Source organism: Equus quagga, chromosome 2, assembly GCF_021613505.1.
Source record: "Equus quagga isolate Etosha38 chromosome 2, UCLA_HA_Equagga_1.0, whole genome shotgun sequence".
Lineage (NCBI taxonomy): Eukaryota > Metazoa > Chordata > Mammalia > Perissodactyla > Equidae > Equus > Equus quagga.
Window position 1 is genome coordinate 20,234,505 of NC_060268.1, and position 27,889 is coordinate 20,262,393.

Below are 27,889 nucleotides of genomic sequence, written 5' to 3' on the forward strand. Positions count from 1 at the left end.
TTTGCCTTCTGTTCATATTGTATAAGACTAAGGCTCAGGCTTAACATTTGGAACACTTTAGTTTTCTACTTGATACATGGAATTGTTAGGGCTTCATTAATACCAAATTCTTCAGTCTAAATGTTTAAAATTTTAATATTCATGGTCTTGTATTAATTCCCTTACAGATAATATATGTAGCTAAATTTCAGACCTCACCCATGATATCATTCAATACCCCAAGGAGACAAATACACCAATGTTCTAGCAAATTTAGAGTCTAGAAGACAGAAATATAGCCACCAACTTTAGGTCTGCAATGGGTAAATACTAGTGAAACACTGCCATACCCTCTAGCTTTTCTACACTACTACCAGAGAAAAGAAAAGTAATCTTCCTTCACAGGCAAGGAGGATGCTGTTGTCACATATACTTATTACACATCTCCTCTATCTGTGAGTATTTTACTAGTTCTTCTCAATGAGGCTGTTCTAATATTTTATCTTAATTTGACTCTTTTTCCTACTTACTCTAGGACTAAAGTTTCAGTCCTAATCCAATCATTGGTCTTGTCAAAGTATGCCTTTTTGTTGCAATCTATTATTTATTCAACATTTAACAATAAATATAAAAAACTTACACATGGTAGGCACTACTTTAGATTTCAGAGATACGCTTATGAACAAGGGTCCAGTTAATCAGGAGTTTACATTCTACGGGTGTTGAGTAAATAAATAAGAAAGTAATTAAATATTAGATTATGATAAATATTATGTTGAAAATTAAATAGCCTAGGTATACAGAATTTTACTTTAAATGGATTGGCCAGGTGGAGGAAGTAACATGAAAGCTATAGTCACAAAAGTAAGGACACAGCCAAGCAAAGATCAAGGTAAAAGGCATTCCAGAAAAAGGCTATAGTTTATTCAAATGATTTTAAGGTACAAACTAGCTATGTATGCTTATGGAGTTAGAAAACGAAGAATAAAAAAAAACCTCAGTGAATCTGGGTACAGTAGTATAGTAAGAGAAAGAGTGTACAGAGCTTAGAAAAGTGCCAGTTATTTTTTTAAGTTTATTATTATTATCTCATTTATTTTTTGTGCAGAAGTGTGATTTATGTTTTTTAAGTATGAGCCTGTTGTGCTGAGAATAAATTGTAAAGAGTTGGGTAAGAGTGGAATCAGGAAGTCAATTAGGAAACTATTTCTCTGTTTTATGCAAGAGATAAATGGAATTTTGACTACATTGGTAGTGGTAGAGAAGAGAGAAATAGAAATAGGCTGGATTTAGGAAAACAAGGGAAATAAGGATAATGCCCATATTTTTGGTTGAAAGGGATTGTAAAATCAGTTACTGATTGAGAGAGATACATTTGAGAGAAGACTATAAGAAATCAAGAGTTCTCTTTAGAACATACTAAATTTGAGGTAAATATTAGACAACAAAATGACGTGGCCTAGTATATACTTGAGTATGTGAATCTGGAATTCCAGGGAGAAATTAAAGCCAAGATATAGATTTGGGAATCTCTCTCTCTTTTTTGCTTTCTATCACTCTCCCTTATTCCTCACCTGGAGATGCACAACCGTGCCAATTTCCACTTTTAGCTTTGAAATAAATTGATCTGTTCAATGACTATATTCTATTCTTTGCCAACACTGTCTAAATCACGATAGTTTTGTAATTAGTTTTGATATCCAACAATGTAAGTCTTCTAGTTTTTGCCTTTTTAAAAACTACCTTTGCCATTTTGCTCCTTTGCACTTTCATACCAATTTTAGAATTAGCTCATCAATCTCTACAAAATCATTATACTGGTGTTGCATATGTTTTGTTATATTAATTGCTAGATACTTGATATATTTGATATCATTTAAAATGATAGATTTTACCAATATATACCTTAAAAGAAATTGCATATACCTAAACTACATTTTAGTTCCTAAGTCTATTACTAAAAGATGTTTAAAGAAAGCTTGTTAAAAAAAATAAATAAAAACTAAGACAGAACTTGAAACATGTAGCAAATAAATAAAAACTAAGACAGAACTTGAAACATGTAGCAAATAAATAAAAACTAAGACAGAACTTGAAGCATGCAGCAAAAGTATTCAGACACTGACAAAATTTTAATATTCTTGCCTCCCTTCTTTCAGTGAGCAGAACCCACTCTCAGGCTTAATTTGTGCGGTGCTAGAAGCTGGATATCCATCTACTTCAACTGAAACTTTTAAAAAGTGTAGTCTCATTATAGACAATTTGGGAAATCCAAGAAAGCAGATAAAAATTCTTAGTCTCATCAATCAAAGACAGTAACATTTAACTGTATTTCTTCCTAATGTCAGTTTTTCTACTTAACTCTTAGTTTTCTTCTGATGTATTTTTATGTAGTTCTATCACTACTTTCAACTTTTCAACTCAAGTATTTTTCAACTTAATGTATGAATATTCTAATTTACCTATTATACTTGAGAGTAAATACGTGAAAAATCTAACAGTACAAACTGATTCACTAGGAAATGACACAAAAATGTAAATCTCTCTCAATTTTACAGACGTGCCTGAGTGATCTGTCTAATCTCAACTCACAGTCGTAATGTGTACGTATGACACTTCACTCAAATCAACCTTAAATCCCCTTATTTCTAGATATCCTTTTCATTACTCATGACTATGTGAAGGCATTCATCTTCATGTTAAGCAGGTACAATATATTATCTAGAGAATAGAAAAGATAAACATTAAACTTTTTGAATGTCAAAAAGTGTCAAATCAAGAACCAAAGTTTAGAATCTAGAAGTATAAGAAATTAGGTAGTTAATTGGAAAGAGTGTCCTCAGGAGAAAAGAAAGGTTTGGCAGTGCCATTTCAAACTTTTGCCTACATTCCAACCACCCTGCCACTGGCTGATTGCCTTAATGCCTGTCATCTGGTTTTGATCTCTTTCCCCATTAGTGAACAGAGTAGATCAAAATCAGGCAACATTCCATCTGGAACTTATTGGGTCAGTTTATTTGATGTGGAGATAGTATGGTGGTAAAGACTTGGCAATAATATTGACACAATATGAGAAGTTTTACATCTTTGATTGGACTTCAGCCATTCCAGCAACAACCTACACTGCTGTGTTATAAATTTTGGATGCAGCTATCTTAACAGAAGGTTAACTGAGATTATGAAGAGACAACTGTTTGGCTCATTATAAAGTCAGATGTGTTCTTTGGCATTTGAGTGGACAGCAGAGACTTTGACATTAACACATGGCTCATTAGGAATGAATTTGAGCTTGGCCTTTTGCTGCTCTTAAAACAAAAGACCTAATACAGAGAAGCAACCCCTTGAAAATACCGATACAATCTCTTAAACATACATAGCTGTAATTTAAAATGAAGGCACCACTCCTCCAGGCATTTGCCATTAAGAGCACAGTGCGTGTCTTAAAATTGTGAAGAAAACAATGAAACAGCACAAGATCATGTTCCTTTTATCTTTCTTGTTCCTAGTGACAAATACACTGACTTTTCCTGTTTCTTCTAACTGTTTGTCATGTTCTAGAATAGGCCATCTTGTAGTTTCACAACAGGGTCATGTCTACAGCATTACATAGTAGTTAACAGTCAGTACCACTTTTATGATAAATTTGATTTTGCAACTCAGCTGATTCAATTTGCACCAAGCTGAAACTTGAAACATAAAACACTTTACTCCCTTGAATCTACAAACAGAATACTCTTTGATGTTAAGGCAGCTTAACAATGTGCATTGGAAGCAGTATGTGCACTATTAGCACAAATTCTTTATTTAATTTACAGTGTTTATCAGCTTTGCATTTCTTCTAACTTGCATCATTTTTGTTGCTTCAAATACTTCTAACTTTCTATAATAAAATACAAAGAGTTCATTCTAAAATAATGTGAATATCATTTTCATTTAATTTTGAACAAATTTACGTTATAATTTGTTTAGCTACTCTGAGAATGTAAGACTCTAAACAAATAAATGCTGCTTTCATAATTTATATAAATCAAAATACATCCACCAAGTCAAATGAGAGAAGTATGTCTGCCACTCCTGTCAGTTATGATGAAAATTACAAATTCTTTATACTTTGAGAGATGTTTATAGAAGCAAGTGTGATGCTCATGGAAAGAGCACATCCATCAAATATTTCATGGACAACATGACATGACTAAAAGCTTCAGAACTTGAGTAATGCTGAAATGCACAAAATGGGTTCACATATTTTTAAACCTTGAAGATTTAAAATGATAAAAAGTAGTACAAAGAGTCCATAAAACAGATAGACAAAATAACAGATAAAATGAATCTCTCTAAGCAAAGAAGTTTGTTCTGAGACTGAACCAGCATCCACAATTCCCTCTTCTGTTGTTTCTTACTGGTAGGGCCTTGAACAAGGCATACTTCATACTGCAAATGATGGAATATTCTGCAAGGGGTACGCAGACTAAGAATGTGACAAAAGTTTCCTAAGGGGCCTCTCTGTCTTGTGTTTAACTGAAGTAGATCCTAACCAGAATGAACCTGTATTCTGTTCTATTCCTGTATTCCTTCAAGGTTCCTCATTCATAAAAGTCACTAACTAGATATTTTTAAATGATCAAATGTCTTTTAAATTATTTTATCTTTGTACAAGTTTTCCAAAAGAAAAGTGTACACGGTTGAGTCTGAATAAATAAGATCCCAGAAGACGAAGTGAAAATAACTACATAGTTAATAGCACTGAATAAGAATCAGGATAGGTGCTTTGTAGATATGACCAGTGATAAACTATTTAAACTAAGCCTTGTTTTTTTAATCTGTAAAACAGAGAGAATGATATTTACCTTTCCAAACTCCAAACTTGTAAAGAATAGAAAACCTATAATAACACTTCACAGGAATTATAGCTACATAAAGTTTTGGAAAATGGTGCTTATTTAGAAGGCTCAACTTTGAAAATAAAATCTTGAAAAGATTTATGAAATTTATTGAGTCTAAATTCCAAATAGAAAGTGCACCTCTTGCATATACTAAAACAGCTTTTTGGAATAAGGAAGTACATCTAATTAAATAGATGTAAAGTTTTTTTTTATTTCTCCATGCTTATTGTTTTAAAGGTTCATCATCATCTGAGAATTCAGAGAAGTCTGAACTAGACTTCTTTTCTAAGCTAGAGATCCAAGTGCCCCTGACCTCAGACATGTACTAAAGAATAAAACAGTTTGGAATTCTCTGAAGAAGACTTCTGGGTCCTTCTGATCAATTTAGATCATCCTCATTGAATAAATATTTTATAAACAACGGAAACATTCTGATTTAACCCTGTTTTCTACAGATAAACAATATGTTTATGTTGCTTGTTCTACACGAAGATTACAGAGAGAATAAACAGCTTGAAAATGTGCCTGCCCAATTATTTTAAATAGCTTCACTTGGATTTGAGAGACATAGAGTAAAGCCAAACAAGAGCGAACACGAGAATGAGAGAGAGAGAGACTGTATGACACAAGATGGGTTTTATAACTGTGAGCAGTATATTGGGTAAAGATTTATGAACTATCATAGACAAGCGTAAGAATATTTGTGTTGAAAAGTACAATATTCTATTGCTATTTGGCAAATATTCATTCAGTTCCCAGCATGGAAGCAGGAGGAAGAAGATGTAAAAATGTCTCATTTGTAATAATTCCAGCATTGAAGAAAATATGGATTTGAGGAATGATGGCTAAGAAACTACTATTCTGTCAAGTACAGCAGGTAACTATATTCAATTCAAAAAGTATTTTATTAATGATTTTGGAGACCCTGCCACACACACACACACACACACACACACACTTTTGTTCATTTAAATGTTTCCAATTATCATTCCCTTAAAAATAATATATTTTAGGCATAAATAATGTATATGTCACCTGTGTGGCACTAAGAAAAATGGAGTCCTTGACTAAAACACCTTTCACATTTCTCCAAGAGACTGTCCAGATTTTCTGCAGTATAGCCTGTGAACTCACTGCTGCCTAACTGAACTAACATATCTAGAGTGCTTTAAAAACAGCTCCAAATTCACTGCACTCCTTACCCAGCCCCCTCCCTGATTTTCAGCTCCCCAAATACACATAAACATATCTTCTAATAAGATTCAGAATAAAAATTCCTGTTTATCCCATAGTTCCCCAAGGTGTATAAGCAAGCTAAGTGACTCTAAAAATGATCAGGGATTAGACATACATGTGAATCTCGGGAATAGTAAAGTTTTTCAAAATCATTATTAGTGACAACAGTTTATTTTACCTCCGTTTGCCTCTACATGCATTCTCTTATTCATCATCAGTTTTATCCATCAATACCCCAAAGCTTCAGATTAAGAGAACAAAGGGAGAGACTTAAAAAATAATCCTCAGTTATGCCACACGTATGATCACTTCTGGAAAGGAAAGGGTGGAGATGATTCTCAGCACACAGGATATTTTTGGTTTTAAGCTCCATGGCCTGATTTCTACTTGACTAGCATATTCATTTTTATTTGTGAAGCCTTCATTTACAGGTATATAGTAGAAGAACTTGTGCTCAATTTTATACCATCATATATAGTTGCCATATTTTTTTTGCTTGTTCTTGACAGTGCGTCCTCTCTTTTGGAATTAAATTTGATGAGAATCTATATCCCCATCATTTCTCTAACAAGAAACATTTTAAACAGACATTGGTTACTGGTGAAACTGTAAGCAGTGACCTCTGAATGTCCTAAAGGAAAAAGCTCTCATCCACTGCCAGAAAAGGTCTCTCAGGGATATTCCTCTTTGTATTGGCTGGATTTCTGAGCCTGAGAATCTCTGTGCACCACAGAGAATGTTATCCCTCCTGGTATAATCATCCTATCAAACAGTCATTTATCCTGAACAATACTGTGCTGCTGCCTACATTTGGTCTCATAGCGAGAATGAAGTTATTTCTCATGAAATCCCATAATACATATCTTTACAACTCATTTTTTATTGTAAATAAGGTGCTAGGCAGTAATAAAACATGATAAAATGTAAAATGCATTTACGTTTTTGTTAAATGTCAAGATGGTGTTGTAACTTAAGCTATATTTTTCAGAAAAGCTTTCTTTTATTTAAATAGATAGGGCTCAAAGTTATTTTATTCAGTAATTTTACTTTCATGGGTATGTGAAATAATCAACAAAGAAAGGAGTAAGGAAACAGGGAGTTTAGCATTGGGTATGCTGCCTACAATGACCATATAGCACCAGAAGGACAGCTGAAGAGAAAGAGTCATTTCCCTACAAGGTAAGTCCCCAGTTGAGCGAGGGATCAAACCTGATATTTGAACACATTTGAAAAACTCATCCACAAGAGGAAAATCAAGTGTAAATAAAAAGGGACTTTTATTATTTGAATATCAACACAGATTTGCATAAATTTCAGTAACTTTATTTCAGAATTTTTGTTTGTAATATGCAAAGGGTCAAGCAACTCCCCTCCTCATATGGCAAAATGATTGAGCTCTTTCACTAACTTATGTAGAAAAAGTAGTCTGAGGTATTTGAAAGATGCTTTTATCCTTTGATTAGATTTGGATAAAACTGCAAAAGAGGTAAAACTTTTAAAATTGTTGTTTAGTTTTTCTTTAATAATCATAAACTTAACTCTGCAATCTAGCTAGACTGGGAGGGGGATAAGGAAAATATAGACCAAGGACTGCAGCAAAAGCACAAAGATGATAGGATGTGGAGAGCAGATACAGGGGTGTTCTCCTGAGCCTCAAAAGAGTCTGGTGGTTGAGAGAAAAAACAGGTCAAATTTACTACAGTTGCTCACAGTGGGCAATGATGATCTTCTTGCTGGTCTTGCCATTCCTGGATCCAAAGTGCTCTAAACTTTCTACAGCATGTATGCACTCTTTCACCTTCTCAAAGACCACATTTGCCATTCAACCACTCAGTCTTGGCCACACAGATGATAAAATGGAAACTTTTTGTGTTGGGTCCAACGTTTGCCACGGACAAGATGCCAGGACATGTATGCTTCAGGATGAAGTTCTCATCATCAAAATTTTTCCCATAGATGGACCTACTGCCAAGTGCCATTATGGCATGGGAAGTCACCAGCCTGGCACATAGACCCTAGACTAATTCTCTGAAAGCAGAAAGCCTTATAATCAAATCCTTTCTCCCCAGTGTTCAGAACACAAAAGTTTTCCGCTGTCTTTGGAATTTTGTCTTCAAACAGCTCAAAGGAAACACTGTCCAAAGGCTCATTGTTGACGATAAAGTGGAAGAACATGGTGGGGCTGACCAAGGCTGGGTATCCCTCCCGGTGTGTTTCTGGCGGCGGCAGCAGCATTGGCAAAACCCAGAATAGGTAAATTTGTAATTGAATTCTTCATTCAACTTTTCCTCCCAACGTGTTCTATCACATCCTCCAGAACAGCACCCCTCGTGTATCCTTTGGCCTTAATATTCTCTTCCCCTCTTATCATAAAAAGGAAAGCTGATAAACACAGTCTGATCAGATTTCAATATCTCAATATTTTAATCCACAAGATATTTACTCATTTACTTATCATGGATGCTGTGGAAGAAACCAACAGGTTCTGCTGTGTTCTCCATTTCTTTTTATGCATACATTCTCCAGCCTCTGTTGCAGGCAAGGGGAGGCATATGACTGATTAGAAATGGTAGTAGAAGTGTGGCACATCAATTTCTGGCCATAGACCATAAAACCATTTGGTTTCCTTTGTGCTTTTTTTCCTCTGACAGGATAGGGTAGAAATGCTTGAGTTGACCATTAAGATCACACATCAAGGAGGCAAAGATTCCAACAGGCTGCATCGTGAATGACTATTTAGAGAAGGACCCTTTCTGCTGATCAGAAACATGTGTCTTTGAGCAGTTACACAGCAAATCATAAATCCTATTCTGTTTGGTTCATTATCCACTTTCTGGTCTATATGTTTCAGTAAGAAGATTCTCATTTAATCTAATACAAATGCCAACAGAGATTGTTTACATATAGTGGAATTTCAGACATCCACACTCATAGGTTATAGTCAGAAAAAATTTTGCTTAACAATTTATCTTAGATATCTTTCCATATTGGTATGAAAAAACATATTTCATTGTTTTAAAAGCTGCATAATATTTCATTTTGTCATATTTTATTTCTCTAGTTCCCCACTGACAGGACATATTTCATTCTGTTATATATTTAAATGTATTCAATGCTTACTGATAGTCTTTTTATACCATAATTTCATCATCCCTCATTTATTTTATTTAATTATTACATCAGTTGGCCAAATTGTGACATTTTCCTTTTTTTCAGGAATGTTTGGATGCTATCATCTCCCAGTGCTTTATATGTTTGAGATTTTCTGTCTTCTTTATACTTGAATGACAATTTGGGCCGAAAAAACCCGGAATCCTTGGTTCATGCTCATTTTCCCTTAAGATTTGTAAGACACTGTTCTTCAGTCATCTTATGTTGAATGTAGGAGTGTAGAGTATTGAGACAGTCCAGATTTTTCCCATTTTTTTGTAACTTGTTTTCGCTTGAATACTGATAGGACGTTTTCTTTACCTTGGTGACAACTAAAGCAGAGATTACTCCAAATTTCCATAAGATACATTTTTTTACTCTATTAGGACAATACTATACAAGAGTATCAGTTAATATTTACAGCACTCTAGCAATTCCTCTTGGACAAATATGCCATGTGATTTGGAGATTCAGGTTTTTTTCTAATGACTATATTACTCTTTTATAGTGTTAGTAATTTTCAGGTGCATCAATTGCGCTTAAAATTTAACACCTTTGCCTAATTTCTTTATATATCACCATCTCCTGGGTCTTATTTATTTATACATTTTATTTTTTATCTACTGCAAATTATATGAATTTTCAAACTTGACACTGACTTCCTTAACTCAGTTTCAAGGTGTATTCTTCCTAATGCTTATCACTTCTACTTTGTTTCTCCTAGTTTATGTCTTTATTTACACTTTAGGTATCTTTCACTGAAAGTAAAAACTTATTTATTACTTCTTATTATATTCTTTCTTCTTGGTTATCAAATATTTTTCATTGCCTTTATATTCTTAAGTCATATTCTCTATTTTATGATAGGGAGTAGGAGTTATCTGATTCTTTTATTATATAAAAATTTCATATATAATATTTTTATCATTTACTTACCTTTTATTTGTTATATCTGTCTTGTCTACTAACCTGTCAATGGATGCATTTTATGCTGTGCTGGCTTTATTATTAATAATATTTAGACATGCAAAGTCTATCAAGAGCAACAACTTGCCAAAGAATAACGATCAATGAAACTGGGGAATAAACTGGAGGCAATTAGAAATAGAGAACATACTTCTAAAATATGGAACTGCAGGACAGATTTAACTAAAGAATGTTTAGACATTCTTTAGTTTAGACAGTTCATCTGTGTTTTCTTCATTGCTATGAGTTAGCGATCTAACAAAGAAGATAAAAAAAATATATGTTTGGGGAAATAACAGAGGGAAAAACATTTGACTAAGAATTTGGGACATGCAAAAATTTTCCAAGTTGAAAGCAAAATCAAGAAGAGCATTTAAAAGAAAGACCAGAAACAAAGTAACTAGAGAACTTTTTATGTCCCAGAAACATTTCTGAAGATAACAAGGTAGAAAAGAAGGCAGAATATGTGAAGCATGGGAATAAGCTAAGAGAGACGATGTAGGGCCTCTTGGACTAAGCTAAAGAACTTGATGTTATTTATTATGGCACAGGTAAGTGTATAAGTTTAAACCTGGTTGATATTCATCATTGGCTGTCATACTGTGGCAGTTGCATGCTGCTGTGATGCTGAAAGCTATGTCTCTGGTATTTCAAACACTAGCATGGTCACCCATGGTGAATAAATTTCAGTGGAACTTCTGGATTAAGACAGACTAGGAAGAAGGACACGGCCACCCACTTCTGAAAAAAGTGGCCATGAAAACCCTATGAATATCAGCAGAGCATTGTCAGACATAGCACCAGAAGGTGAAAAGATGGCCCAAGAAGACTGGGCAGGGTTCTACTCTGCTGTACACAGGGTCACTAAGAGTCAGAATGGACTCAATGGCACTAACAATAACTGGTTGGCATACACATCTCTAGTTTTTGTGGTTTTATTAAAGAAGAAATACGGCAATACAGTACATGGTAAGCCAGTTTGAATACAGATTATTCATAGTTAGACCCAATAATTCTCTTGGAATAGTCCAAGTAAAGGCTAATCAGTGATGATTTAAACAGTGGCAGTGTGGTAGAAAGGAAAATCTATATTCAAGAGCGAGTTCATTAATAGATTTGATAAAATGACTATAGAAATGTCAAGGAAGTTGAGTTATGATAAGAGAGAAAAAAAGAGAAGAGAATAAATAGTAATGGAATTTGTTGACAAGAGAATTTACATATATTATGCAATATCTCGGGAAGGTAAGTCATGAATTCAATAAAATAGTTTGAGTTAAAATAATTCTAAACGGGAATTCTATTTGAAACTATTTGTATGAACTTTCAGTAACTACATTCTGAAATGTAGTATAGTTTAGAGTAAGAGATATCAATTTGAGGATGCCCAGCTTAGAAATGATAAATGAAATGATGAGTTAATAACATGACATTAAATATTTGTCAAGTAAAAGTTTAAGTAAGAAGGTAAAGTAATCAAATTGAAAATGGCTAGGAAGGCCATCATTTAATGTTTGGTAGGGGCAGATGACCTACAAAGGCAAAAACTGTCAAGAATGTAGTAGAAGAATCAGGTGCTACCAGAAGAAATGAACTGTGGAAGCCAAGGAAGAACATATTGTAAAATTCAGGATACTGACAATGCTATCAAATATTTCAGAGAGATAAAATATGGTAAACTTTTTGATAAGGCCTTATCAATAATCATAAGTAGCCAATAATCACAAGTTGATATTGAACATAGTTTTTAAAAGATTGAGTAAAATAGTTTGAGTAATGGCCAGACACTGATGTCTTAAGAAACATGTGCCATTACGAAATTTGAGAAAGTTGAGAAAATAAACACAAAACATTATTTCAAGATAAGTGGTAAAGGAAAGAAGAATTTTCTAAGGAAATGGATTATGATAGTCTTTTTCTTGGTTGGTTGGTTGTTTTCACTACAAAAGAATGCTTATACACAAGAATTGGGACAAAGACTGAGAGAGAAAAAAGGATCAAAGAGAGAAAGAAGGAAAGAGAGCAACAGAGGGAAAGGAGAGAGAGAAGGAATAATAAAGATAGTTAGGGGTGTAAGATTCCTCACAAAGATTTGTAGAAGACAGAAGGACAGAAAAGAGACACGAGCTCTGAAAAATGAGAGACATTACAGCCTCTATGACAAAATGGAAAAGTGGAATAGATGTCAATAGGAGGTAAAGAAGATGGAATTTTTTCCCGACATTATTTTTAATATCTGAAATATGAGGTATGAATATTGCCTTTACAAGAGGGAAGCAGCGTTTCTTTAGACTTAAATGGTGTCTATGGATTTTACAAAGAGTCTTTGGCACTACAAAGAGCTTTACGAATGTGTTTAGATCCCAGATATGTCTGGAAAGTATGGATTTGTAGCTCCAGTCTTCAAGATTGTGCACTTTTCTCTAACAATTTTAAAACAATAAAGGTGAAAACAGATGATTTGTTTCATTCAATGCTTCAGAGGTTAACGATAAAGATGACGTTAAGACAGTTGACAGCGTTAGGGAAAAAACGCTGTTGTTGGTATTAAGTCTGGAATCCAGGTTTGCAAGTTCTTACGCTGAAAGCTAGTATTCCATTTGAAAATCACAGTATATAAATTCTTGCATAAATCCACTTTTCTATATTGAATCATCCTAGTCTCTTTGTCTATGCCTCTCATTTTGTTCTATACAATTCGCTCTGTAATCAGTGGTCGGGTTTGAATTTCTTTACTTGCCCTACAGAGTTATTGGTAGTGGCACACTTCAATATAACTATGCTGTTACATTCATATTCTTTACCCCCCCCCCCAATAATTTCTGTACCCAAAGCTAGTAACTCAGTAGCACTTACACTTGTATTGCAACCCGTCTTCCATTTGGATGTGCATGTTCTGAAGCCAGTTTTTGAAGGTTTAATCAATAGAATCATATACCTTTCAGAAATGAATCTGGATACTACAGTCAAATTTCCACTATAATATTAAGATGTGCCTTGTCTGTTCATTAATGTATTATAAGAATTAATTAGTAATAAGTTTTCAATTCCCTCGCCTTGGCTTTATGCAGTTTATAGTGATTTCACAGCTTCCAGATAATTAAATCTGCTACTATTCTTTGATCTTTAATCAACATTTCACATTCTTCTGTTTATTCCTAATGATACCCTGCAGCTTTTAAATTTACTCTATTCCCACTTTATTTTCAAGGCCTAAAAGTAAATCTTAATTTTCTAGGTGTAATAACAGGAACAAAACACCTGTGCTTCAATTTCAATAGCAAAAAAATTAAAACAATGATAATAATTAGATAAATACATAAAAATAATTGAAAATACAAAACAAGTAAAAACAAAATACCTTCTACTAAGTCCTTAGAATCTCATTCACTGCTCTTACTGAGGTTTTCTAAACTTTAACATATATGTACTATAATTCGAAATTTACAAATAGTAAAAGCTTAAGATCTTAAGACAATAAATATATCAATGTGCCCTTAGTATCCAAAATATGTCAAAAAAGCTGTGAAGGCCAAAACATATTAGATAATTTTAGGCACATTTTTACCTCAAAACAGAAGACTTATAAAGCACACATAATTTTCCTATATCCCAAGAGTTAGTGCTATATTTCAGTATTGATTTTCAGTAGGAAAAAAGATCACAATAAAACATTTAGTTTTCTGCTACAGATAATTGATAACTGATACTGACAAAAACCAAACATTTTCTAAAGGAACACAAAAAAATATTTACATGAATTGAAGGTTTTTTAAAAAGTGGACAGGGGCCAGCCCCATGGCATAGTGGTTAAGCTCAGCATGCTCTACTTCAGTGGCCTGGGTTTGCAGGTTTGGATTCCAAGCACCTACCTACACCACTTATCAGCCATGCTGTGGTGGCAACCCACATGTAAAGTGGAGGAAGATTGGCACAGATGTTAGCTCAGGGTTAAGCTTCCTCAGCAAAAAAAGAAAAAAAAAAAAGTGGATGATATGACTCCATAGGTAGAAAATGCAATGTCTAAGAGTTATAAATATAAAATATATTTCATGTTTAGATATGAGAAGATTCTACTTGCAAAATGTTTTGCTAAATGGTAACAAAATGCTTTGCTAAATGGTAATTAAAAAATGAGTTGTAGAGTTGACAACTAATTTTTAACATTATATTAATGCATTCACTAACTTTCAGGATGATAAAATACAGTATAAAAACACCTTAAATACAAAATCCACTAATTGGAGATAATGCTAAAATACAAAGACTTGGATCAAAAAAGAGTGGAGCTGAACTCAAATAATAGACTCATCATGAGATTTTCTAAAACTCACTTAGTTTTTTATGAAACAAGAAATTTACTTACAAAATGCGTAGAACTACAAATCAAATATCAAAATAGGGAAATGATGGTAATGACAACAAAATTTATAATTTCCCAGACTTACCATAGTATTTTACGTAAATTGCACTTGACTTCACTCATTTATTTTTTAGACACAGTATTTCTTTTCATATTTCTTTCTGTATCTAGGCTTAAAAAGAAAATGTGAAATTTTAATCTCAAAATGTGAATGAGAGACTTTCTTTGCTAAAATGGAACAACGTGCAGAAGTCTAATGCTCCCAGTGAAACAATCAGATTGATATTTGAATATACATAGATATATAACTAGATATAAAGCTATAATAAAAGCCTTAGAGATCTGCTGAGACAGCAAAGATTTAAAGTGCTAAGATCTCAGAAAAAAGAAAATCAAACAGAAGTCAGTCAATTTTGCCTCCAGGGCAGTGGCCTGTTTTTGGCAAATCTAAGCAGAAGGCTACTGCTGAGGAAAAGACGAGCCAGAACAGTGTTTTTGCAGACTTAGACTTATAGGGCTTGGAGTGCAAAAGTTAGAGTTCTGGGCTACAAAAGCATTTGGTACACATGGGGCCAAGATCCCAAAGAAAAGAGGGGCGCAGAAACATGAGTCTTTTATTTTGGTGCTTTTCCATAAGGCATTTTCCAAATTCTAATTATACAAAGACCAACTAGAGGGGTAAGAAATCAAAAGTTAAATATAAATAAAATTAAAATGATGGGATTTTCAGCAGTTTCACTATTCTGAACTAACAAAAATAGGAGTTCTGAAAGCAATCCTTGAAAATACAACAGGGTCAGCTGGAAACCCTTGAAGGCTATACTGTTTAACTAGGCAAAACCGACATTGATCAAATCATAGAAAGAGTGCAAGTGAGGCTTGGACTATAAAATCAACTAATGACCCACAGATGACCCAAATATTCATCATATTAAACACGGACATTAAAAATAACAAATAATAAGGAATAAGTTCACTATCTATAATGAAGATCTTGACTCCATTTTTTGATGTTTGCTCATAGCTTTTAAATCTCACTCTTCCTTCCTTTTGTGCCTCGCATCTGGACAAGCTAATACGACATTAAATGTGGGTGGCCCAAACAATAACGAGGATTCAGGATTTCAAAATTCTCAAATAAACAGACCCATATGTTTTCATGCCAAATTTCATAGTCTCTGTTATTCCCAATAAGGGACACCAATCTTGGAATAGGAGATCTACTTGGTTTGAGAATTAATCCTGTCTGGAGTTCTGCTTCTCTATGTAATTAAGTCTTAGGTCTCAACCTCAGCTCTTTCTGCATCCAATTGCAAGAGATGACAGTCTCCAAGCTGCCAGAGTCCCTCTGGCTTTCAAACTTACCCTAATTAGTGACTAATGAAACTCAGACTTTCATTGTCTTTCTTCAATGCCTTGAGATCACCTAGCGATTTCATGGTATTTTCTCAGTAAAGTTCATTTCATAGTACTTTAAATTAGTCCTTCCTCCATACTTCTCTAATACCAGGCATTGGATAGCTAGTGCATTCTCTCCTCTCTCATTCATCACTGATGAGAGTTTTGACAATTATACCATTAGTGTATGCCAAGAGTTATCAGTATTCCAACTACTTTCAATAACATTTCATTGTCAGCCTGCTGGAAGGTAATCTGGCTTCAAAAACTCATTTTAGAGACTCCTTCCTAGAAACACTCCCATTACCCAATTGTGTTAGGTCTATTCTCTGGAACAGTCTCTGAGGTGGAGATTTGCAGGACAGAAGTTCTTGGAGGATGATCTAAGAAACAATATTTGAAGAGACTGAGGGAAGCTAAATTGAGTACAGGAAGATGTTCAATTACACTGTGTTGCAACAGAAGTCTCTGATGATTCCATGGGGAACTCTGGAGCTGAGATTGCCCTTTAGATTGGTCTCAAATTGAGGCAAGGGAGTTTGGTTATTATACCTCACACAGTATGAGATATAGATTGCCTTCATAGAGAATATGTAATCTTGGGTGATGGAGCTTCTTTTCTCCAAGGGGAATTCTCTGAGAGGAACATATATGTGACCTGTCAGCAGCCAATATTCCTGGCAGCCATAAGTGCCTTAGTCTAGAAGGGAGATTTTGATAGCACAATCTAGGATCTATTATCCTATAGTCTGCATAATTCCAACTTTATATAAGTTTACAAGAGATAAAACTATACCAATAGTAATCAAGATAGAAGTTAACTTTAGGAAGCTAACGATTGGAATAGGACATGAAAGGGGTTTCTGTAACGTTGGTGATGTTTTATTAATGATATGAGGAATTATTACATGGGTAAGGTCAATTTAGGAAAATTATTCAAGCTATAAAATTATAAATTGTGCATTTTTGTACACATGCTATATTTCAATTAAAAGTTTAGTTTAAAAGCAACATGACATTCAGACACATAACTGAAAGGATTATTTTATAATTTAAACTTTGGTTTTACTTTCATACAAGTTTGTATTTTAGAATAATTTTATTGCACTCTTTATCAGTAATTTAATATTCAATTCTCCATAGTGATATGGATAATTATCATCATCGGTATATTTCTTAAACATCCAGTTTCACAGATTATTTGCATAAAAGTTTAACTGATTTATAAAATGTCTTATCCCACATTATCAAAATAAGAAAAACAAGTATCAGAATAACTACAAAAATGCCAATGACAACTGCTTTCAGAAATATACACTTTGGTAGTTAAAAGTTATTTAGCTCAGCCACTTTGCCTGAACAAGATTTAGGAGATGGAGCTGACTAAATTAAAGGAAAGACAATATAATGGCTTGGTAATTGCCATATAAATACCCCATCATTACAGTGTGAATATGTGATTACTTCTCTCCTTTAAGGAAGACTCCAGTTTACATGGTATTTACTTAGGGACTATTAAATGTAATTATAGAGTACACTTCAGGAGAATGGAAACAGTGAAATTTAGTTTTGCATATCTATATACTCTAGGAGTTAACAGTTATTTTCCAAAAGTCATTTTGTTTGGATATGAGTGTATTGCTTGTCCCTGTCCTTAACCAAGTGATACAGTTATACAGTTGCCCCAGAAGAAATTTTTCACATGACATAACTTGCTTAATATGTTGCATATCTTATTTTGAAATTATAATAATATTATAGTTCAAAAATAAAATTATTAACCCTGGGTACTCAAGAAATTTGTCAATGATAATGTCACAAGATGATCTTTGTTATACAGTTTTTTAAAAAATGTTCTTTATAATGTTTACTTGATAATGCATAGACAGTAAGACTGTAGCAGATATTCTGTCTGCATGAAATGTGTTTCTACTGCCTGCTGGGGAAACCAGACTATATTTCCCAGCATCACTTACAGTTAGATGTCACTATATGACCAAGTTTTGGCCATAGGATTGTCTTTGAAGTTGAAGTACACCACTTCCAGACCTGGCCCATAAACACTCCTCTAAGTAATTTCCATGCCCTCTCTTACCCTAACTGCCAGCAAGAGGCTGATAAGCCATCAAAGCTTCTGAGGCCCTAAGGATAGTAAAGAGAAAACATGAAAAGAGTCTAAGCAGCGAGGTGACCAAGTCCAAGGCTGTGCAAAGACTGGAAATATCCACATTGTACTTTATGTGAGAGAGAAATAAACATATTGTGTTAAACCACTGAAATTCAGATGTGTGTTTGTCATAATACTCACTCATTTACCCTAAACAATTAAAAAAAATTAACTGAAATTGATGTGCTGCCATTAAAAACTAAACTGTGTGGCATTTGTTTAACAGTCAGCGAATGGACAAGAAAACAGATATCACAGGCTCGAAACCTAGAAATTTCTGTTGAGCTGTGACAAAACTTCCATCTGCCATAACTTGGAAGGCAAGTCATATACATAATGATATTACTGCTCTAGAGAAAAGTGATTGGGAAAAGGCAGAGTAAAAACGTGTGTTGGTTACCACACTGGCTGCCTTTAGCAAAGTGTTTCTAGAAAGACATGTTACAAAGTTTAAAAAGAACTGGAGAATGTCCAGAGATGAAAAGCATTTAAGGATTGGAAAGACAACTGTTCTAGAGTCTCCTCTAGAAAGTGCTAAGTATGAAAACAACAGCAACAACAACAGTTTAGTGAAAATCAGGTAAATAAACAGTTGAGAGAAACAGAAAGTGAGAGAAATAGGGAAATCAATACTAAAGTGTATTTAAGAACTTTGGGTGTGCTTATTGGCCCATGGAACAGATTGGACTCCTATCAGAAGCCTAGTAAGGTTTTTTGGGAATTATATAACCAAAAGAAACTAAGAATCTCATCCAAAAATGCCTGTGGCTTTTGAAGTCTTAAAAAAAAAATCCCTGAAGGAAGTAAACTGCAAGTTCATGTAAACCGCAATCAGGACATACTCTCCTTTGCTCACATAAGATATGATCACAGAGGATGACAAATAAGAATGGCCCTAAAACTCTGGAGCCAAGGCCCTGGGAGAAGAATGAATAGAGAGAACACGGATGTTTCTCCCAGAGGTCAAAATCAGAGTCTAATTGAGTTTTCCTCACCAACAACCACCCTAAAAATGAGTATTCAAAAAACAAGCTTAGCAGGATAGTGAACTCTGAAATGCATCTGCAGTGCTGTATCTTTCAATTTCCCTATTTTATTACGTTATTCTGGACCTGCTGCACCATCATGTATTTGACGTATTGGGGGTAAATAGCCTGCCTTTTCTGGTCCCTTGATTGCTGGGCCAGAGGAATACGGCTGGACCTGCTGAAGAGGCCAGTGTATCACCAGAAAAGCTTTAAGGTGGATGGAATAACTACATAGGATATTGGATTGTCTCCTAGGGTTAGTGTGTCCCCAGTGTGGGGAGTAGGGGTAGGAGGAAAGTAAAACAGATACTTGCTGATTAAAAGTCAGACAAGCTATGCAGATACTGCTTTTCTTCCTACCTTCCTAAGATCGAGTTCCCCAAAATCCAGACTCTGAGATGCCGAGCTGCAGGGGGGTTTGAGCACCTGTGTACAAGGAGTGAAGGAAGTAGGATTTCGTAAAGGGAGGATTAGACTGTTATGAAATCACCACAAAGGCCTCAGCCATCCCACAGGAAACATTGGAGCTGGAACGGCCCTTCAGAGTTGTCCTGTCTTGTGGCAAGTGGGCCAGGCCTTTAGAGCCCACACTGACCAGACATGGAAGTGGGCTGTCTCCCAGGATGGGGCAAGAACTTAGCTGGGTCAGATCTCTTTACCTGAGGGCAATTTCCCAAAAATGACTTAGCTGAAAGTTAGCCCCTAACAGTACTCCAAGGACCTGGAGAAATAAGCGCCTCAATCCTGAAGGGGAATCTGAATGACGGACACCACAGCGTCTATTACACCGCAAGGCAGAAAGCAAAACTACATTTTCCACTCCGCCACTTTTGTAGTCAGGTATGGCTACATGACCAATGGATGTACCCAGTTTCCAGGCCTGGTTCATAAAATTCTCCTGCAGGATCCTCCACTCTGCGTTCCTCCATGTACTGCTTATTGCAGATGACCCAGCAAAGGACAAGGTTCCAGAGTGAATCTAGAAGACTAAACAAAACTTGGATCCTGAACGACCAGGCTGAATATTGCCACGTGACCAGAAATATCTAAGTCTGGATTTTTTACAAGTAAAAAGTGAACCCGTTTTGTGTTAGGGAACAGAGATTTGGGAGTTATTTGTTATAGAAAGCAATATTATTTATGCTAACTAATAAAGATCGAAACTGTGACAATATATCATACATATGTGACAATACATAACTTTATCCAAAGTTCAAAATAACAGTAGTAATGATGGTAATCATAAGAAAAAAACCACAAAAAGAAATAGGCTTTGCATATTTGGTAATTCACTTGAGCTCTCTTAGTTTGTTTTTTCATTGGTTAATTAAAGAATTGGACTGAATCACTAAGGTCCTTTCCAGCACTAATAATCAATGATTTTATGACATCCTCACTGGGACAGAATGGTGGCATACAATCATTTTTCAGAACTTCATAATTCTATAAAGCTGCATGGGTCACCCAAAGAGAAATTTGATATTTAGAATTCATGCCAAAACCCATGTAATTCATTTACTGTAAATCCTATGCTTCATCACCGGCCAAGATTCAGACCTAGATGCTGCATGTTCATGATTAACGTGCTTCTTTTTGGAATGTTTAAGGCCTTTTCTGCCAGCAGTCTAACTTTGCTCTTAATTGAATAAATTACCAACACCTATAAAGACTGCCAGTTCTTCACATGTAGGTCATCTTAATGTATGGACTACTTATATCCTAGTAGGAAGGATTTTCAGAAAGTTTTTTCCTCTTTCTTTTAAGAATTGGTCTGTTTCTTGTGCTACTAGAAAGATTTTCCATGACCCAGTCAGTCATAATATAAGGATGCCTTCTCCTCAAAAGGTGTCTTTGCTGGCTCTTAATAGTTGTCTGGCCAGCCATAGTGTCAGACTGAGATAAACTATCGGTATAATAAGTGCACTAGGAATATTACTTAGCAGTAAATGGATACAGTGTCTAAATCTGTGTACAGGCGATAGTCAGGAGGGAGGGTTTCAAGTAAAATTAACAGCCACCTTGTGCTTTTTAAAAAATCAATGTATTATTGAAAAGGTATTCCTTCAAGGTTGCACAGCTGGTTTAATGCTGATTATGCTTTAAGCCAGAGAGAATAATTAAATAGGATAGAAAATGGTGTAAGGTTATTCACAACAGAGACGATGCCAAGAACACTAGAACAAAGGCCACTTGCTGATAAAAGAAAGAAGCTAAGATAAATATAGTGAAAAACTATCAGTTGACAACTTTTTTTCCTCATCTAAAGGAGTTAGCTTTGTTAAAATATTGCACACATTTGGAGAGTTCTACACTTAAAAACAACTCCAATACACATTCTTGTTCTCATTTCTATGGCTTATATGCAGTAAAGACGACATATAAAACCCAATTAAAGCTTAGCCTTATGGACTTTTGCATATATATATATATTAATCAAATAAAACAATATTTTTAAAGGAAAGGGCACTTTGGGACTTAGATTAAAACATAAAAATGAAATAAAAATGTAAGAAGTACAATCCTATCATAATCATTTTAATGGGTATTCATGAAATAAACTTGTATCATGAAATAACTTTAAGTAACTTGGATTTCATTGCCAATACCTTTAAAATTTTTATTAGTATTTGATTTTCTTTGTAATGTCCTTTTGTTAATGATGCATTGATACATTTTAAATATTGATGCTTCTGGGGCCAGCCTGGTGGCATAGTGGTTAAGTTTGTGTACTCCACTTTGGTGGCCTGGGGTCTGCATGTTCAGATCCTGGGTGCAGACATAGCACTGCTTGTCAAGCCATGCTGTGGCAGCATCCTACATAAAAACTAGAAGAAGATTGGCACAGATGTTAGCTCAGAGACAATCTTCCTCAAGCAAAAAGAGGAAGATTGGCAACAGACGTTAGCTCAGGGACAATCTTCCTCACACACACACACACATACACTATATATATATATATATGCTTCTTTAAGCATAATTAAAATTACTCAAAAATTCAGACATCATTTTTAAAAAGCAATACTAAACTCATTCATGTTGTAAATTCTTGCTCTCATCTTTAGAGAATTAACATTATGATATTTCTCAGTTGAAATGACTTGTTTCATTTATATTAGATTATTTTTAAGGTTGCTAAATCTATTTCAAAAATGTATTCACTCTGGGGCTAGCCTGGTGGCGCAGCGGTTAAGTTCCTGTGCTTCATTCACTTCGGCAGCCCTGGGTTCACCAGTTCAAATATCAGGAGCCGACCTATGTATCACCTGTCAAGCCATGCTATGGCAGGCGTCCCACATACAAAATAGAGGAAGATGGGCACAGATGTTAGCTCAGGGTCAATCTTCCTCAGCAGAAAGAGGAGGAGTGGCAATGGATGTTAGCCCAGGGTAATCTTCCTCAAAAAAAAAAAAAAGTATTAGCTTTGTTATTATTGGTCAATATCTAACATCTTTAAGTGTTTAGTGCACAAACATTTAAAGGATTTCAGGATCTTTTTAGAAACAATTTAAATTTATGCATATCCATTTATATACACATTCACAGAGGCTGAGGTTTGGGGAGATTCTACTTGTCTCTGACGAAATTACTGCAATTTAAAAATTAAAACCTCAACTTTGAAGGCTCTAATAAGTACATAGAAAATATCTAGTTCTCCACCTGGATGGTTTCACAAATGCATTTCATAGAGGAATCACAACTATTTGTTCCATTCTCTTCTATAAATTTTAAACTCTCTAAGCAGTGATGCATTTCACTGAGCATATTCTGCACTCTCATGACATCAGATAAGGAAAGAGCAAGATGTAAAATGTCTTTTCACTTTAAAAAGGAAATAAAACTTCCTGGGCTGGGAATTGCTCTTTTAAAGAAAGAATTATTTTCATAGATTTTGCATTGGTTCAGCAGCAAAACTGGTTCTACATTGTTTTGCTCAGCATCCTGCTGGTTGTTCAGTCTGTCACAATATATAAAATATCATTGCTCTGATATCATTGCAAGCTTTCCAAGCGATTGCATTCCAGACATAATTAAGAAGAAACTAATGCCTTCAGACACGCCACTTTTTTTCATTTCAAATGATCATTTTACAGAAGAATACATTATACTTTTCCATCAGAGTTTGATTTACTAGTCACAGTTGAAGAATAAATTTGATCTTTTATCTATTGGATACGTTAAAATAAATTCCTACTTTCATTTAAAAATTGATTAATTTAAAGCTATATTATCTCTTCTTCTCAGTTCATGTTCTCCCATAACCTTCAACTCCTTCTGAGAAAAGAATCTAGCAACTTTTTCATATTGCTTAAACTGATTTTCAAAGATAAGGTAATAGGAACCCAAATAGAAAATCCTATTTTAGCTGCCCTTTAATAATGGGTTTGAAGAGATGCATTATGGTCTTATAATTTTCAGTTAACAAAATGGAAAATTTCCCAGATGTTACTTTGATATTTCAGGTATCAGGGAAATAGGAAAACAATTTTTTTAATCAAACAAAAAAGTGTTTTTTGAAGAGTACTCAGTTGTGACTTTGAAAAGCTTAGTGTAGATTCCAGAACTTCATTCCCACTGCCAGGGCACAGAGAACATATTTCATCACTCTCACTGCTCCTTGAGATACCATGTTTCATAGTGGATACCTTTTATTTTTGTTTTGTTTTGTGAGGAAGATTGGCCCTGTGCTAACATATGTTGCCAATCTTCCTCTATTTTATATGTGGGGTGCTGCCACAGCATGGCTTGATGAGCAGTGTATAGGTCTGTGCCCGGGATCTGAATCCACAAACACTGGGCCACCGCAGTGGAGTGTGCAAACTTAACTACCACGCCACCAGACCAGATCCAGTAGATACCTTTTAAACATTGTCATGGTCAACCTTCCACGTGGGTTCCTAATTGCAATGAAACACTGCATCTTCAAATTAACCATTTTGAATAAATAATTTCTAACGGTGTTAAAAAATGCCCACAATTCAATTCACCTGGACTACTCATTACCACCACATTCTTATTCTCAAACATGATTATTGCAGTTAACAGGACTTAAAAACAATCTCACTCAGCTGTGTATCTTGTATTTGAACTCCCTCTGTACATCTGATAAACGATGCCCCTATCTGTGTGGTGCGAGAGGCAATATACAAATATGTTCTCCAAGCTCCATTTTATGATGTTAGAACCAAAGAATTCCTTTCAAAATACCTGTCCACTCAGTGGACTTCACACATTTTATTGTTTTACCTTGATCAACGTAGGTTTCTTGGAAATTAGTCACCTCAAAATTATCCACTGTACCTTCTGACACTGAAGCTACCTTCCCCAAACCAGCTGATGATGTTTACATACGTTTACCTTCTATATTTTTTGTATGTGTTTAAGACAAATTTATAACAGCCCATATATGGAGTACCTGTGTTTACCATATTTTAGTTGAAAGGAACAAACAGCCTAGTCAGAAGACAGTATTTATTTCAACTGAAAACTTTTTAAACTAATTTTCATTAAGGCACTCAATATTTCAATCAAAGTTCATTTCTGGTAAGATGACTAAAATGTTCCAGCACGTAAAAGGATAAGCTTGGTATTTTTAATATTGGATATATTAAAAAATCCTTAAATTTTGGAAATACCTGGCTTATTCACATGCTGTATCTAATTTCTAAGAAATTAAGCAATGTTCTATCAACAAGAAAAAGAAAAAGAAGACATATCTGGCAGAAAGGGTGCAGCCATGTGAGCAGCAGTCCACTCAGTTGCCAGATCCACCCTGATTCATCCTTGTTTTAGTTTTCTCCCCTCATCAGGAGTTGTACAGACAAGCATACACTAGCTTTGGTTAGGTATAATCAAACCACTTCTGCTGTGTATTCTTTAAACCCTAAAGGCTTTCATAGGATAGTTTTGCTAAAAGAGTATATTAAATTGTTTCATTTCTCAACGTGAGGTGCAAATGGAACCACCTGGGCACTGACTCTGGTGAGACGCCACTGCTTCTGAAGGCACCAGATGTGATTCCCCATCTCATGTGGCCAGACTGCCACCAAATTAAAACCTGGTAAACTTGCTTTTAGTTTCTTGAGTATGCCATGTTCCTTCTGATCTCAAGGGCTTCATGACTCCTATTCCCTCTATCTGAAATTATCCAGTCATATCACACACATTAGACCACCTGGAAGACGTCCACTTAATTACCATGTTTAGTCTACCTCAATCTCCTTTTCACTCCACCTGCTTTTGGTTATGTGGTTTCAAAACACACTAAACTGTTTCTTCATAGCAATTGTCACAACTATGATAAATTTGCTTTTCATTGGTGTTTTTTCTATGCCTGCCTATCCATATACACCTTAGTTGCCAGTAAGATTGAACCTGCCTCTGTTTTTTAATTACTTTATTACCAATAAATGAACGTTTCATAAATGTCTGTCAAAAATCTATTCAAAGAATATAGATACATTTACAGAAGTATTTGGAATGGAGATTCATACTTTTCTTCCCTCATCAAAGTGATTTTTTTTCAGCATAAATAATTCTAAGAATAGCCTAGAGTAACTATTATTATTAAAATTAACAAAATATTTAGTAGGTACCTAAATATATTTTGCTGCAAGGAACAATAATGACTAAGAACTCAAAGTGACTTTCAACAATAAGGGAATTTATTACCTCATATGACAAGAAGGTTAGGTACAGGAAGAATCTAGACTTCATTAACTCAGTGCTCAAAAATATCCTGAAGGCTCCAGGTTACATTCATCTTTAGAATCCTAAGTGTTTCCTCAGACTAGACAACTTTAACAAATCTATAGTCCACTTTGAGAAATGAAAAAATTCAGAGAAGTCGCTTTTTTGTGTGCATACTTCTCTTTGGAGAAGAGTCGCGTCTCTGCTCCAGGTCTCATCAGCTGGGTGATATACATGCCTACAGCTGAACCAATCACTAGCAAGAGGAATGGGACCACCTTGATTTGCTTAGAACAGACAGGACCGACCCTTGGAGCAGGAGATTGTGGCAGCTCCCCTGAGGCACAAGTTACAAGGAGGAAAGGAAAATACGAACAAATCAGTTTTCTTTTAGAAAGAAGGAAGTGGTTTGGGGGGATTAAAATTAGGTAGGTAGGAAGCAGTGTCAAAATTCATGACCCAAAACTATGAGGTAAATATGATTAATTTTTTAAAAAGTAAAAACAATTTCAGGGCCAGTCAAGTGGTGCAGCGGTTAAGTTCACACATTCTGCTTTGGCAGCCCTGGCTGGGTTCACCGTTTTGGATCTCGGGTACAGACCCACACACCGCCTGTCAAACCATGTTGTGACAGGCATCCCACATATAAAGTAGAGGAAGATGGGCACAGATGTTATCTCAGGGCCAGTCTTCCCCAGCAAAAAGATGAAGATTGGCAGCATATGCTAGCTCAGGCCTAATCTTCTTCTTCAAAAAAGCAAGAATTTCCTCTAGCATTTTATAGTTTTGCCAAAGAAAACACTAATTTGAAAAAGCACATTATGTTTTTTATTTTCCCCAACACATTACACAATTTTCACCTTGTAATTTGTGTGAGCTATTTTCTTCCCTTTAAAATGGAAAATAGAAAAGCTTCAACGTTTGGACAGGGTTGTGCAAGAAGCAGAGGGTCATGATAGGAAAAGCTAAGGGAAAGGAAGTTCAGCCTATAAAATTACAAAGGTGAAAAGAAACATTATTTTTTTACTAAATGGTCTTTCCTAAAACAATGTATTCTGTCCATATTATATGACAAAGTTATGACAATGAGATGTCTTTTGTCTTGGGAAAAAGATATATAAAGATAATATATCCAAAAAAAGCATTAAAATGTGACATGGCACACGGAAATCTTTTTTTCTTCTGACTTTAAAATAACTATAAATTCCTTATATGATTCCAAAATAAGGGTTCTACTTTTTTTCTTTTTGTCCTTTTTTTTTATGAGCTAATGTTCTACTCATGTGTTTAGTTGAAATTGGATGTGAAGTTCAATTAACATGTGTTCTATATAGTCAAGAATATTATGAAAAGCATCCTAGCATGATACTAAAACCTCACTGTGTACAAGCAGGGAAGTTAATCACCATCATTACCATTTACACCTCGTTCTGGGAACTGCTGAGTTTTGCAGCAGTAAATTACACAAACACTATAAAACAGCAAAAAACTGCATTATATTCAGCAGAGAGCCCAAAAATACTGTATTCAATATCAGTCTTAAATCAGATTTAATGATTATTTATGTAAAAATAAAGAAAAGAATGGCACTAAGTAACACTAGTTTTATCATGGCAAAGATTTCAAAAGGCTCACTAGTTTTATACCAAGTAGAAGAAGCCAGCTATGCTAGTATTACAATTGCTCTGACTATAGTTAATCATTGATTATTCAAGAATAATTGAATAATTATTCAAGAATAATATATCCACTATGGGAACTGCCCAAACCCCTTTACTTCTACTCTATTGCTCTCTTTCCTAATTTTTGATCATTTCAACCCTCATTAGCATATCCACTAAAGGATAATGGAGAGAATGAGGCCTAATACAAATACACCAGTCAAAGTGACTCTTACAGAGGAAAGCACTGAAGACCTCAGTTGAATATCAACTATTGATTATGGCATAACATTCAGAATATATTACTGAAAGACTTAAAATTTTAAAAACATCAACAAATTCAAGCATAAACTATCTGAGTGGTGTATTTA

General features: G+C 34.8%; 1 pseudogene; it reads right to left on the reverse strand.

Moving 5' to 3' along the window:
* Window positions 1-7,794: 7,794 nt before the first annotated feature.
* Window positions 7,795-8,333, reverse strand: LOC124234967 (peptidyl-prolyl cis-trans isomerase A-like; annotated as a pseudogene).
* Window positions 8,334-27,889: the final 19,556 nt, after the last annotated feature.